Source organism: Rhinolophus ferrumequinum, chromosome 9 (genome assembly GCF_004115265.2).
Source record: "Rhinolophus ferrumequinum isolate MPI-CBG mRhiFer1 chromosome 9, mRhiFer1_v1.p, whole genome shotgun sequence".
Classification (NCBI taxonomy): Eukaryota; Metazoa; Chordata; class Mammalia; order Chiroptera; family Rhinolophidae; genus Rhinolophus; species Rhinolophus ferrumequinum.
In genome coordinates this window covers 21812678-21826603 of record NC_046292.1, presented here as the reverse complement: position 1 = coordinate 21826603, position 13926 = coordinate 21812678, and positions in this window count along the sequence as shown.

The following is a 13926-nucleotide window of genomic DNA, read 5'->3' as shown; positions in this document are numbered from 1 at the left end:
ACTGCCTATGTCTTCTCACCCCTCCACGGGTGTCCAGCTCTCCGGCAGCTGCTGCTCCTGGTCTTCCTGAGACAGTGTTCACACACACAAGCTGCTCCACCATCCTTCGGAGAGCTCTGGCTGACACTGTACCCTGCTCACGAAACTGAGCTTTCATACGTATCAACTGCTCCATTACCCCTTTGGAAATTCTGGCCTGCACCGTACCCTGCTCGCTGTGCCATTTGTCATGCTGGGTGTCATGCTGGGTGTCTCTCCTCCCGCTCCCTGCACAAGAACGCAGGATATGGTGAGGCCAAAAACGAACACCCACAGTGCCATAGATAGGGGAGTCATACCACTACAGTTTCACTGGTGGCTGGGTTGGAGACACAGGAAGCAGGAGCCACACTATCCGCAACCTGCCGTCCACTTCTCTCTGCCAACCAACCCCACTTGCTAGCTGCAATCCGCCGTGCTAACTGCAATCCGCGCTTGCTAGCTCAGCCACCATCTTCTTGCTAGCCCCCATTTGCTGCTAGTGTAGCCACAGCAGTTATATTAGTGGCCAATGGCTCACTGGTTACAGCTGACAGCCAACTAGCCACAGCTGCTGGCCATCCAATCACAGTTGATGGCCATTTACTACCCGAGTGTATACCTTTCCACGTGAGGGCGGGAGCCTGGAAACTGCACTCCTGGCTCTGTCCCCACAGTGTACTGTTGCCCATCCCTTTTTGAAATCTTCCTATGTACCCGCCTTGCCCTGGACGGTACTGGATTGGGAAGGATGGGGCGTTTGTTGTTTGGGGGAGTTCCTCTTCTCTGCCCCGTCAGCTCTGCTGCTGCCCTACCCGCAGCAGACAGCAGAGGGGGCCCTCGGCCTTGGGATGGAGGTCGCGCTGGCAGGGCTGGAGGACCAGTTGGGGGCGGGACGAGACGTGGGATTTTAGCCAAAGGGATTGGAGGCGGGGGTGGGGTGGGGTGCGGGATGAAACTGGGAGAGGGGACTGGACAGGTGAACCCGGTCGGGGGCGGGGCTCCTTCCGGAACTTTTCCAGTCGCGAGTGGCTTGTGAGCGCCAAAGCCTCAGTGATATATGTAAATAACACAAATTACTATGCAACCTACAGCTCTATTCCCAGTTGGCAATTTGGGTCATTTCCCTAACGCTTTTGGAGCAGGGGATGGCTGTGCACACCCTCCCCCACGCCCAAGGCTTCCTCCCAGGAGACCAGAGCATTTGCTGCCTTCCCGGGCCACTCAGAAATAACAAGCTCTGTTCTCTGGGCTGGGACTTCCAGTTTTCTCCTCTGTAAGTAAAGGGCTATAGATGGACCTGTAGCCTGACTGCTTAGAGATTGGAGGCTGGTCAACAAGATGTCCACCCACCTTTGGCCCACGTCCACAAGCCCCTTGCCGTTCTTTTGGCAGAGGCCAGGAGAGCGGATTAGGCGAGCTGTTGCTAGGGGGCGAGGCCGGTGGTTGCTAGGCTCGATGGATGTTGCTAAGCAACGCTGGGCGGGGCTCACTGGGCTAGGCCGAAGTAGGAGTCGCCAAGGATTCGAAGGGCCACCGAGCTCCCTCCCCTCGGTTTTAGTGGTAGACACCCCACGACTACCCCTCTCCCGGCGATTTTCTCCCGGCCTTAGCTTCCCCGCTGGACTCTGTCACTGGGATCCTTCCGGTTCACACCCTCCGTGACTCCGTGATCCTCTGGGGCTCTCTGGAGCAAGGAACCCTGGGCCTTTGTGCACGTGTCTTTGCGTTGCTCTTTCGGTGGGGCGGGGGGAAGGAGGTCGCTTTTGGGTTTCCATAGCAACTTCTCCTGTGTCATCCCATTGCTTTCAAAGGTTTGAGCGGTTGGGTGTGCAAATTTACATACATTTGCATATCATTAACATAGAGACGGGGTTGGAACTTGTTTGGGCAACTATCCCTGGACAGTTCCGTTTGCTTCTCTCTCATCCCACCTGATGGGCACGTTGGCCGCGCATGCGTGAGTGCTTTTCTTATTAATGTTCCCAGATTAGGGGTGGGTGGGTAACCTGTAATAATGACCACCGGTTCCAGACCCTGGTCACCTTATCGAATAATTAGCATGAATCCATCTAGGTGTCCCTGACCAAAGACACCCAGGCCCCCCAGGCAATGCCAGGTCTGGTTGGAATCCCAGGTCTGCCCTTTATTGGCTGTTGCCGGGCCTTGGACAAGTTTAGTTCCCCTCTCTATGGCTCAGTTTCCTTCTCCGTAATAGGGTTGGTAATCCCTAACTCATCAGGTTATATGAAGGCTCAGCCATATGCCACTCTTACATGCACTCATTGCTGCTTCTGGCACACGGTAGACATTTAATGGTAGCTCCTTCCCTCTCTCCATAGCGCCCAGCTCCTCTCAGGACCCAACCAAAGCAAATCAACTTTCTTTGCAGCTGAAGACATGACAACTAAACAATGGGAAGAACTTCCAATGTCAGGGCAGACTGGATTTGAGGTCCTGGATGAAGACTTTAGATTTGCCTGTTTGTCTTTCTTGGAGGATGGAGACCAGGTTGGTGAAGCATGGACAACCCTCCCAACCTTCCCCCATCACGACCACCCCCACACATGCACACCCTGACACCCTTGCCTCTCTCAGGGGCCAACTGTGTCAGAAACTTTGCATTCCTCTCTCAAAGGCGCTGGAGCTGGAGGTGGCTGCAGCAGCGGCAGCTGAGGTCGAGAGACTGAAAGACCAGAGCTAAGGAGGTGGTGACTGAGAAAGTCCCCTCCAGGTCTGAGATGTGTGAAATGGAGCAGGGTCTGGGAGGAGACTGAAACTTTGCTTGGAGAGCTGCATATCTGAGCCTTTACCAGAGAGGACTAGGGGACCCTAGGGGTGCTCCTCTGCCCTTTCAAAAGATGGAAGTCCTTCGTGGTCTAACTTCACCTTCCTGCTTGGCAGAAGCTCCTTTGTCTTGCCCTCCTTTCTCCTAGTGTCTCTGTAACCTTAACAGCCTTGACTGCCAGGGTCAGTGGGGAGGAGAGGAGGTGTTAGAGGAGGAGAACCACTTCCATCTGTATTGGTCTCTCAGTTCTCAGTTAGGCTCAGATCAGGAAAATAAATGAGGTTGGCTCCTATGTATTCTGGGGAGAGGATGGTTGTTGGTGATGGATAGGGAATGTAGGGGCTGGATTCTAATTGGTTGGTTGGCTTCCTGGAAGAAGGGACCATACTCAGCAGTAGTCACTCTTACCGCTGTCTGCAGGACTGCTGTCTGCAGGTGAATAGCAGTGGGCCAACGCCTTCTCTGGTAGCCACCTGTGCTCCACAGGTAAGGGCTCCAAGGACAGGTTGAGAGCCTGTCAGTGCCCGGCTGGCCTGCTTGTGTCCCACTCTCAGGGCCAATTAAGTCTCCATCCCTAGCCGCGCCGATTAACAGTTAATAAGGCGGGGAACACCTGCAGCTATGGAGTCGAATTAAGAGCAACAGTCGGCATAATACACAACCCGATAAGTGAGCAATTAACAACCGGAGAAAGATTAATAGAAGCAATTACGTCCTACTTGGAGCTCTGTAAATACAACTGTCAATGGCTGAGGGATTTGGTCAGGTCCCACCTGGCGCCACCCCAGGCCATAGCCTTTGTCAGAAGGATAGCCAACCCAGCCAGCCTGTGGATTCCAGACCACAGAGCCATAACCGCATGAGAAATGCACATTTATTCAAACGTGCGCACAGACATACATATACAGACATGCTCAGAGAGATAGTCCACAAGATGGAGTCATACAGATAAATACATTCCGTACACTCACACTCACACAAATGGGTACATACAGCTACACGGAGGTCCTGCCAGAAAAACCCATTGACATATACAGAAAAATACAGTGTCACAAAGAGACCCTTCCCTGTTTTACACAGAGCTAGAGCCACACAGACTACCAGACACACAGTGACACTCACATATACAAATTTGGACATGTAGCACACACAGCTATCTACTCGTAGGGTCCCCTGTGCATATGGCACCTGGCCTCCTTTGATGCCCACCTTGCAAAGGGCTGTCCCCAATGGGTGAAAGCCGTAGCAGGGTGTTGGACTGAGAACTGGAGGGAGGGTGGGAAGGAACAGTATGTGTGTGAACACCTATGCAAGCATGTCTGCAGGCATGTCACTCTAAGCATGTGTGTGTCCTTGCAAGAGTGTGTTTTGCCAATGTATGGGCACATTTCTGTGTGTAAAGAGGCATGCGCCTATACATTTGTGTGCCTGTATGAATGTTTGTGTGTCGTGATATATGCATATGTACATGTGCTGGTGTCCAGCAGATCTGTGACTATACATGTGGGTTTCTGGTTCATGTCTGATGTTGTGACAGTGCCCTTATCTGGGTAATTGTGTGACTGTACCTCAGAGTGGCTTTAACGTGTGTCCTGTCTCTGTGCTGGGGCAGGTAAGGCCTACAGGTTGTCTACAGGATGCTTCTGAGGGAGCCTGGGAGCCCAGTGGATACCTGAAACCAGGGTCTACCTCCAGGAGAAGGGGCTCGAGGACAGTCAGGGGTCCTCTACGACTCCTTGGGCTGCCTTGGTTTCCATCACAGGAACTTCTAGGCCCTCTAGTGGGACTCAGCACCAGGGGGCCTCACTCCGGAAGAGATGAGAATAATTTTTAAAGAAATGGACCTGGAGGTTATTTCTTCCAGTAGAAAAGGGAGCCAGGAATTCACTGAGAACCGACACCTTCCTCTCAAGGCCACAGCTCCAGTTCCCCACTGGGCCTGAGCCCTCCCCACTCCTGCGTCCACCTCAGGGCTGCCCACGGAAAACCCCCAGACCCAAGACCCATGCACTTAGCCCAAAGTTGGGGTCATACCCAGTCATACACAGACACCTCAGACTACCAGGACACAGTCATACAGACACACAAACATAGATAGTCATGCATGCAAACACATAAATGCCTCCTCAGTCATACCCAGACCCAGCCACTCGTGCACTCTCACCACATGTACAAAATCTCTCTCTCTCACACACACACACACCATGGCACACGTGCAGTGACACACACACCTGTATTCCCACATGCCCACACTCCCGTCACTCTTGAGATGAGCCTAGTGCCAAGCCCGAGGGCTCAGAGGGGCGATCGTTCGACAGGTCCCCCCATCTCCCCTAACACTAGCCTGGCCAGATGGCTAAGGCTGCCAGGCCCCAGGAGAACTCTCTGTCACTGCTAACCTGACAGCTGACAGGCTGGCACATTGAGGCCAGGCTCTGCCAGAGAGGGTTAGGGGTGTAAATAAAAAGGTAACGAAGGCTTACCAACATCTTCCCACCTCCCACCCCAGACCAGATGCGGCCTGTCCCAGGGCCTCTCATTATTGAGCAGGGGGGATCTTCTGAGCAGGGACACAGACACAGAGACCCAGAGATTCACACAGAGACACCACCCCACACACACTCGCTCTCCCACAGGACTCAGACACAGGCAGGCACTCTTCCTCTCACACCCACAGACACAGGTGCCCCTCTCCAGGCATGAGCCACTCAACCGAAGCCGGCCTGACCTTGCACAGACCCTGGCCAGGCCCCTCACCGCCTCTTGCTTCTCACCATCTAATGAAAGCAAGCAGAAAAGGGTAATGTGATTCAGGGAAATGGATCTGAGGGCCCCCAAAGCCAAAACATCTGCCTGTCAGCCTTCTGTTTGACTTTTATTCATTCAGCCTTTGTTTTTCGTTCATTCATTTGTTCATTCATTTAACCAATAAGGACATTAAACAAATCATTACATTCAGTCCAACAACCTGGCTGCCCTCCTGGCATCCTGGCATCCTGGGGGTGCAGTAGCTGGGGAGGGAGAAAAGGGGGGTCTGAGCTCTGAAGGAGGAGGCAGAGGGAGTGGAAGGCATGTCCCCATGCCATACCTCTTCCCCAGTCTCTCAAAGTGAACGAAAAGGTGCTTCTCGTGCAGCTGGAGGGAAAAGAGCCAAATCCCAGGATAAGAGGTAATAGCTAATATTTACACCCTCTTGCTCTGCGCCAGGCACCGTTCTCAGAACATGAACTCAGTTCATCCTCGTAACAACTCTATGAGACAGCTACTATTATTAACCCTACTTGGGAGCACAGGGAGGTTAAGTAACTTGTCCAAGAGCAAACAGCTTGTCAGAGCCACCGTAAATGTTTGAGAACCTAGGGCAAGAATATAACAAGGAGCTCCTAGCCTTCCACCATTCCCCACCCCTTTTATATCTGGACTCCTGGGGACTGGCGTGAGGGGCCTTGGATGCACGCCTATGGACGCCCCAACACTCGAGTCCATGCTTGGTCCACACTGCTGGCAAATAGCCACACTTAGAGCTTAAGGAGAAAAGACGAGGGAAAGAGGCCACCCAGGCCTTGGCAGCTGGTCTAGGGCTGTTTGAGCAGGGGATTCTGGGAGTCTGGGTTTGGGTATGATCTAGAAAGGGGCTGGAGCTCCAGGTGGACACAACCCTGTGGGCCTGTGGACCTTCGAATTCTTCACCGGAACAGGGCCAAAGTGGGGTCATCTAAAGTGGGGGGCCCAGGGCAGGGGCCTGGGTCTGAGAGCATTAGAGCCAGTAAGTGGCCGATGAAGGATGTGATCCCAGACACTGGCTTTTAACCAGTCAGCTTTTAACCAGATTAGGGGATACTGAGGGGATCAGGGGACTGACAGGGGCAGAGGTTGCTGAGTTTAACCTGCCCCTCCCCCCAAACTCTGCCCTTTCCACATTTAGGCCATTCCCACCCATGGGAATGAATGTTCTGTCCCCAGCTCCATCTGGATGCGGGGGGGGGTGGGGGGGGGCTCTCAAGGATGACTTGATTCCGTCTTCTCCCCCTTTCCACCCCGTTCCCACTGACACCCCCACCCCTGCTGCCCTGCTGTCCCAGGGATCAGGGAGAAGTGGAGGCTCCCGGAACTGAATGAGGACTGGCAATGCCAACACATCCAGCTCCCTGACTCTGATTCCCAGTCCCCAGGATTCCTGCTCAGTCTTTTCCGCACAATTACCCAGGCTAGGAATTTCGATCTCTGGTGCAAGCCAGGTCCTTGTTATGCAAATATAGGCAAATGAGATGCAAACAGAGCAGTCCCAGATTAACGGAGAAATCCCCAGCAGCTGGAGGAGTCACCATAAAGTCAGCTCACTCAGAGCTTTCCGGAAACCCCCTCAGCCAGTCTCTGTCCACCTGGATCTGTCAGTCCTTCCCTGTCCGTGTCACCACTTTATTGCCCACCTCAGGAGCTATCTCCTCAGAGATATGGGAGAGTCTGGACAAGGCGGGGACACCAACGCCCAGGCCCTCCACCACCCTTCTAGCTTGAGATCTCTGCCCTCACTCCCATTTTTAAGAGATCCAGGCAGGGGCGGGGGTTAGACCCAGGATGGGGGTGGTGAGTGGGGCTGGGAAAGAGAGACAACTCTGTTTTACCCATGTAGAAGAGGGAATTTTCTCTCTCACATGCACGTGCACACACACACACACACACACACACACACACAATTGTGAGGATGAGTCTCCCCTGAGATGCCCACACTTATACACTTATTCAGACACAAGCCTCTCACACCCCATCACACAAATCTGGCAACCCCTCCACCTGCCCTTCTTTCCCTAACACACCATCAATTAAGTCAGGACATCAACAGGCTGCAGTGAGAAGGCAGACTGCATTCTCCAGCCCACCCCCACCCGCATTCCTGGTGCCTGGAGAGTAGAGGATATGGCTGGTATAAGGGCCCTGGGTCTATGTGAAGTCAGAAGGGAGTAGAAGATCCTGCCCAGGGCATGACCCTGGGGAAGGAGGCTGGGGTCTGTGGAAGAAGCCAGGACATGGGCAATGCCCACCAGAATCCCTGGGGAAGGTTGAGGTTGGTGCCTATGCCCTCAGACACTGCCTGGGGGAATCTGGCCCACTAACTGGCCCAACCAGCCCAGGCCCAACTTCTAAAAATAAGAGTAGAGAATCTAAGCCCCTGGTTGGTTCTACAGAAGCCTGTTGCCTTGGCAACCCCTTCTCAGAGACCTGCCTTCCGGCTGCCCGGTTTGGCTGCTGGTCCCTGTGCCAGTCCCCTAGGCTGGCCCCTCTGCCAGCCCTCTGTCCTGTCCTCCTGAGGAGGCAGGAGGGGGATGTGGGGCTGGGGGTGGAGCAGCCCGGAGGACCTTGGGGGATCGAGCTGAGCACAATGGCCTGAGTGTGAGATCTGTGTGGGGCTAACTCTGCTGGAGGCGATCCGACTGTGGGTGTGTGACTGTGTGTGTGACAGGACCTGTGTCTGGCAGCCTCCGTCAGGCTGTCTCTGTGTACGTCTCTGCCTGTGATTTGACTCAGAATCCTCGTGCATGACTGCTCGCTCTCTGTGGATCCAGATCCATGTGTGTGACAATGTGTATCTATGTCCTGACGGAAGCCCCAGCTATGGCCTTTCTATGCCTTCCCCTACCCCTGTCCCCTCTCCCACCTCCTGGTGGGCTTTCCCGTAACCTTGCCCACCCCCACGTTCTGGGGCTGCATCCTGGGAGCAGAGGCACAGGGGTGCCCAGGATGAGCCAGAAGTTGGGTGTTGTAGGGACAGAGCCAGGAGTGCAGTCTCCAGGTTCTCGCCCTCACGTGGAAAGGTATTCACTCAGGTAGTAAATGGCCATCAACCGTGATTGGATGGCCAGCAGCTGTGGCTAGTTGGCTGTCAGCTGTAACCAGTGAGCCATTGGCCACTAATATAACTGCCGTGGCTACACTAGCAGCAAATGGGGGCTAGCAAGAAGATGGTGGCTGAGCTAGCAAGAGTGGATTGCAGCTAGCAAATGAGGTTGGTTGGCAGAGAAGCGGATGGCGGGTTGCGGATCGTGTGGTTCCTGCTTCCTGTGTCTCCAACCCAGCCGCCAGCGAGACTATAGTGGTATGACTCCCCTATCTATGGCTCCATGGGTGTTCCTTTTTGGCCTCACCATATTGTGCGTTCTTGTGCAGGCAGTGGGACCAGAGACCCCACATGACACCCTGCATGACAGGTGTGGTGACTGGTCCAAGGTCAGCTTCTTCCAGGGTCTGCAGCCGAATATCAAGTAAGCCTCAAATCTCTCTCTTTGTGGGAAATGGGGGAGAAAGGCCCTCCTGAAACTGTGTAATTTAAATCTGAGTTCATGAATGTATTATGCATATGCTATAATCACTGTCAGAGGTGGAGTCTCCCTCCCCTCTCCAATCAATCACCAAGTCCCGTCAAATCTCCTTATCATCAGCGGTCCAGCTGTCTCCTCCTCTCTTGCTCTGCCACCACTGCCCAGCCCCAGGCAACCCCTTTTTTCATCCAGAAAATGCAACAGCCTCCTAAGGGCTCTCCTCCAGTTTCTAGGTGCCACATCTTGCCTCACCCCATCTCCCATGCTCCTATCCCCTTTCCATTCTGCGGATCTCACTACATCCCCTGCTTAGGACCATTGATGCTCGTCTTTGTTCTCAGCGCAAAGCACCAGCCCCTCAGTCTGGTCTTCCAGTCTGCTCTGCTCACCTCCTGGGTTTACCTGTTGCCCCTTCACCCAGCCACACAAGCTACTAAGAGTTTCCAGAAAGGGATCTCTCTTGCCTCTGTGTCTTTACACATGCTGTTTCCTAGCTTAGAACCCATCCTCCTTTGGATAAAGCTTACTCGTTCTGAGTCTCAGCACAGGCATCACCTCTACCAGGAAGCCTTCGCTGACTGCCCCCATGCTGGGTTAGGAGCTTCTGTGTTCTCATGATGTCCTGGGATGCCTTCCCGGCAACACACACACACACACACACACACACACACACACACACCATCTATTTCTAATGCCTTTTCCCCCAAAAATTTGTGGAAGATTTAGAAGAAACAGAAAAGGATTAATTGAAACAAAAAAAATCACCCATAATCTTCTCAGAATAACTCTGTTTATTTCCTTCCAGACATTCTTTAAATGAATTGATAAAATATTTTCTTGATAAAATTAAGAACTATCCTATATGTATAGTTTTGTTTCCTTCTTGTTTCACTTATATAGTGAGAGTTTCCCCAGGTTATTAAAAATTCTTCAAGATCATGACTTCTAATGGTTGCATAATATTCTTATACATGGATAGGTCATAATTTATTTACATTTGTATTGGTTGTGATTTTCCACAGTTACAAGTAATAGCAATAAACATCCTTATGCACCGCTCTTTTTCAACATCTTTGGTTATTTCTTAGATTGAATTCTTAAAAGTAGATTAATAGGACCAAGGGGTCAGTCTGTTTTTAAATCTCTTGACACTAGGGCCCAATGGCTTTCCAGAAAAGTTGTTTTAATTTACCCTTCCGTCAGTGGAATCTGTGAGTGCCCCAGATTTCAGTTCTCACCAACACTGGTGCTGTCTTTTTTTTAAAAAAAAAAAAAGAAAAAAAAACTATTAATTTCAATAGGCAAAACCACACTGTATTGTTGTTTTAATTTGCATGTCTTTGATTACTGGTGAGGATAAACCTTTTGTATCTCCTCTTTTGTGTCATGCAAAGATCACACTGAGCTATAATTATATTTTTACATCCTGCCTCTCTCTCACCAACCTCAGCTCTTGAGGGCAGAGCCTGTTTGGGTTCAATTCTCTGTATCAGAAGGACATGTTTCCCCCCAGAATATGACATGGATTGAATCTCAGATTCTGTCTTTAGCCTGGGCTTTGACCTTGGGCAGACCTAGGGTCAAGCTGAGGTCTGAGACTTGAACACTGAGCAAATCACGTGCCTCTCTTGGCCTCACTTTCCTTGTATGTTAAGTGGGTTTGAGTGAGGATTAAACACAATGAAGAGAATGTAAAGGGCTGTGAGCAGTGGCTATCGTTTGAGGTCTGCTTGCACTTAGGGAGCTGGCTTTGCCGAGGCAGGTAGGAATGTGCAGGATGGCGCGCTCCTTGCCCAGATGCCTCTTGGTCCAGAGGTGGGCGGGGAACTCAGAGCAAAGGGTTTGGGCAAGACTGGGAAGGGCCGTGGCTGCGGACAGGTGTGAGTTCAAGTTCAGATAAGGGGGTTTGTGTCCTCATGCACGTCTGAGAGGGGAGCTGATGACTCTGTTTATATCTGCCAGAGTTTGTGTGTTGTGGCTTGTCACCCATGCCATTGTCTGGTCTAGTTTAATCACCATCAGTGGTGCCCACTGAACAGAGAGGGAGAGCACCTTTGCCTTGGTGGTACAGCATCGCTTCCTGAGATTGGCCCTCTGCCACAAGGAGCATCTTGGAGACACACCCAGGCTAAGGGTGCCCTCACCCATTCTGGCTCAGGACAAGTTCCAAGACAGACACGCACAATTTCTTTGCACATTACCAGCTTAATGATATTGTCATTTGGAGTCTGGAAATGAGGAGAAATTGGCTTTTTCTTGGTAATTAACGTGAGTGATGGGCCTTAAGATGGAGTGGCAGCCACCCCCCAAGTGAGAACCACACTCCCAGGAAAGTCAGCCATGTCATTCCCCTGTCTTTGTGTGCCATCCCTGGCCTCTGATTGGTCTCCCCTAGATAGGCCAAGCCCACCCCACCTCCCCGTCTCCATTGGTCATTCCTTTAGGGATTACTTTAGGGGCTGAGCCCTCATGGTCAGGAGGTTCCTCCTTGAGTCTGCCCATACGCCTTCATGTTGCAGTTCAGTGTGGTATTCCATCACCCTCATGAGAGCTGCCTTTACTTTTGGGGGTGTCCTTAGCTTAGGTTTTGGGGGTATCCTTAGCTTAGTAGGGCCTTTTAAAATCTCATGTGTTGAAAGCAGAGGCAAAAACACCTGGGAAAGGTGGGTTGAAGTGAGGTAGTCCAAGCTTTTTGAAGGTGTTCAGGAAAAAACCCTGGAGGGATAGAGGCAGGGCTTGGCTCCAATGGGCAGAGGGCTGAAAGCTGACCCAGCTTTCTTTTCTAAGTGAAGCATCCACCAGATTCATGAATATTTCTCTTGGTCCCTGCCTCAGTTTCCTCACCGTTCTCAGGAGAACATGTTTTTATCCCATCCTTTTATCTTCTCTATTCATTCACTTTTGAGGCTGGATGAGGGAGACACGGAGTAAATCAGCTCCAGGCCCTGCCCGTGAGCAGCTCAACAGCCAGTGGGACAGGCAGATGCTGATACAACAGCTCCGATACCAAGTGAATAGTCCTACAGTGAGAAGGGGAGCCCAGGAGAGAGAAGAATTGGTGCTTCCTGGAGGAACCTGGGAGGCGGAGGAGGGGGCCTGGAAGGATGCATTTGGTAACAAGGAAGGGGTGTTGGAAGAGCAATGTAGGCAGAGGAAACACAGGGTCAAAGGCTGGGAGGTGAGATAGAGCCTGGCATGATCAGGAAATGGGGTCTGTTCCCAGGGCACAGGGCGGATGCGGAGACGAGAAGAGAGGAAAAGCGGGGAGGTCTGCAGTGGCCAGATGGTGAAAAGCAGTGTGTGTTGAGGTACAGAGTTGGTTTGAACTTTGGCGGCACATATACTAAAATTGAATTTTATCCCAAGAGCACTGGGGAGGCATTGAAAGTTTAAACAAAGGAGGCATATGGGTGGGTTTGTTCCTTCGGGTGGTCAGTTGGGGAAAATATGGACAGGGCATGGGGGCAGGACTGGCAGCTACTGCTATGGTCTCTGTGGTCCTGAGCAGGGCAGTGGGTTCCAGAGATGTTAAGAGGGGACACCAGATGGGACCCCATGGCAGCCGTAGGTGGGAAGGAGGATTGCCTGTGATCCAAGGTCTGGGGCCCAGTGAGTTTCAGCACAGTGTCCTCCTCTTCACCCGAGCGCCCAGTGCTCCTAAGGCCTCTATGTTTCAATTCCCTAGAACGGCATTCCCAGTCTGGCCCTACCTACCTCTGCTGCCTCAATTCCCCCACCATCCTGTGCTCTGGCCCCACTGGTTTCTCCATTAGTTGTAAACTCACATGGCCCACTCCAGCATCCATGCCTTTGTTCATATTTATTACTGTCCTGCCATGTCTTCCCTCCTCCCTGCCTTCCCAAATCTTCCCCACCTCCTCAGTGAAGCCATCCCTGTCTGCCTTAGCTTCCCTATGTCCCCCTCAGCCCACCTTCCCTCTCTTTCCTCTATACCCTTTACTTAGCAAAGACCTGGGCACGCCATGTCACCAGCATAAACAGTTGCTTAAAGGTCCTTAAAGGAAAACTGCAGACTTTGGCCCAGGTCAGGGCAGAAGCCAGCTTCCATATTCCAGGGGCTCGGATAGGTCTAGGCCTGGTGAATAGTTTTGTCTGCAGCTATTTCGCCTCGGCCAAAGGAGCTATCATTATTGCTCCAAATTAGGTACCAATTTGCTCGTGTAATTGTTTGCTAATTGGCATGAAATCCTAATGTAATTAGTTGGGTCCCTTATCGGGGAGCCTGGGGAGCCAGAGGTGGTAGGGGGCTGCTGGAGCAGGGAGGGTCTTAGGAGGCTGGGGAAATGTGTCTGAGAGAGGAGGTTCTGACCTATACCCAGGGCTGAAACAAGAAGTGATAGAAAAAATGGTAGGCTCTCCTTTGGAGAGGCCTAGCTTACAGATGGGGAAATTGAGGACAGGTAGAGAAAGGAAACTCCTGGGAGTTGGTGGCAGAGCTGGGCCACATATCCAGGTCGCTTGTCTACAGTGACCACAGGTGTGGCCTGGGTGTGGGTCAGGATGGCATGGCCTATGGCTGTCTGGCCTCTGTTTCTGAATAAAAGCACCCTTTCGGGGGGATGCAGGGAAAGTGGGAGAGGCTGTGGGTACCAGCTCACCTTAGAGAAGGAAGTGCAGTGGGTAGAGAGTCTAGGAAGGATGTCAAATGGTTAAAGTTGGAGTCGAAATGGGGGCAGATAAGCTGCTGTGCGCCTCTCCTTGGGGAATGACTTGGACGTTGAGAGGGAAGATGGGGAGGCTAAAAAGCCCAGTTTTTCTCTTTCCTCATCTATACCTCCAAGC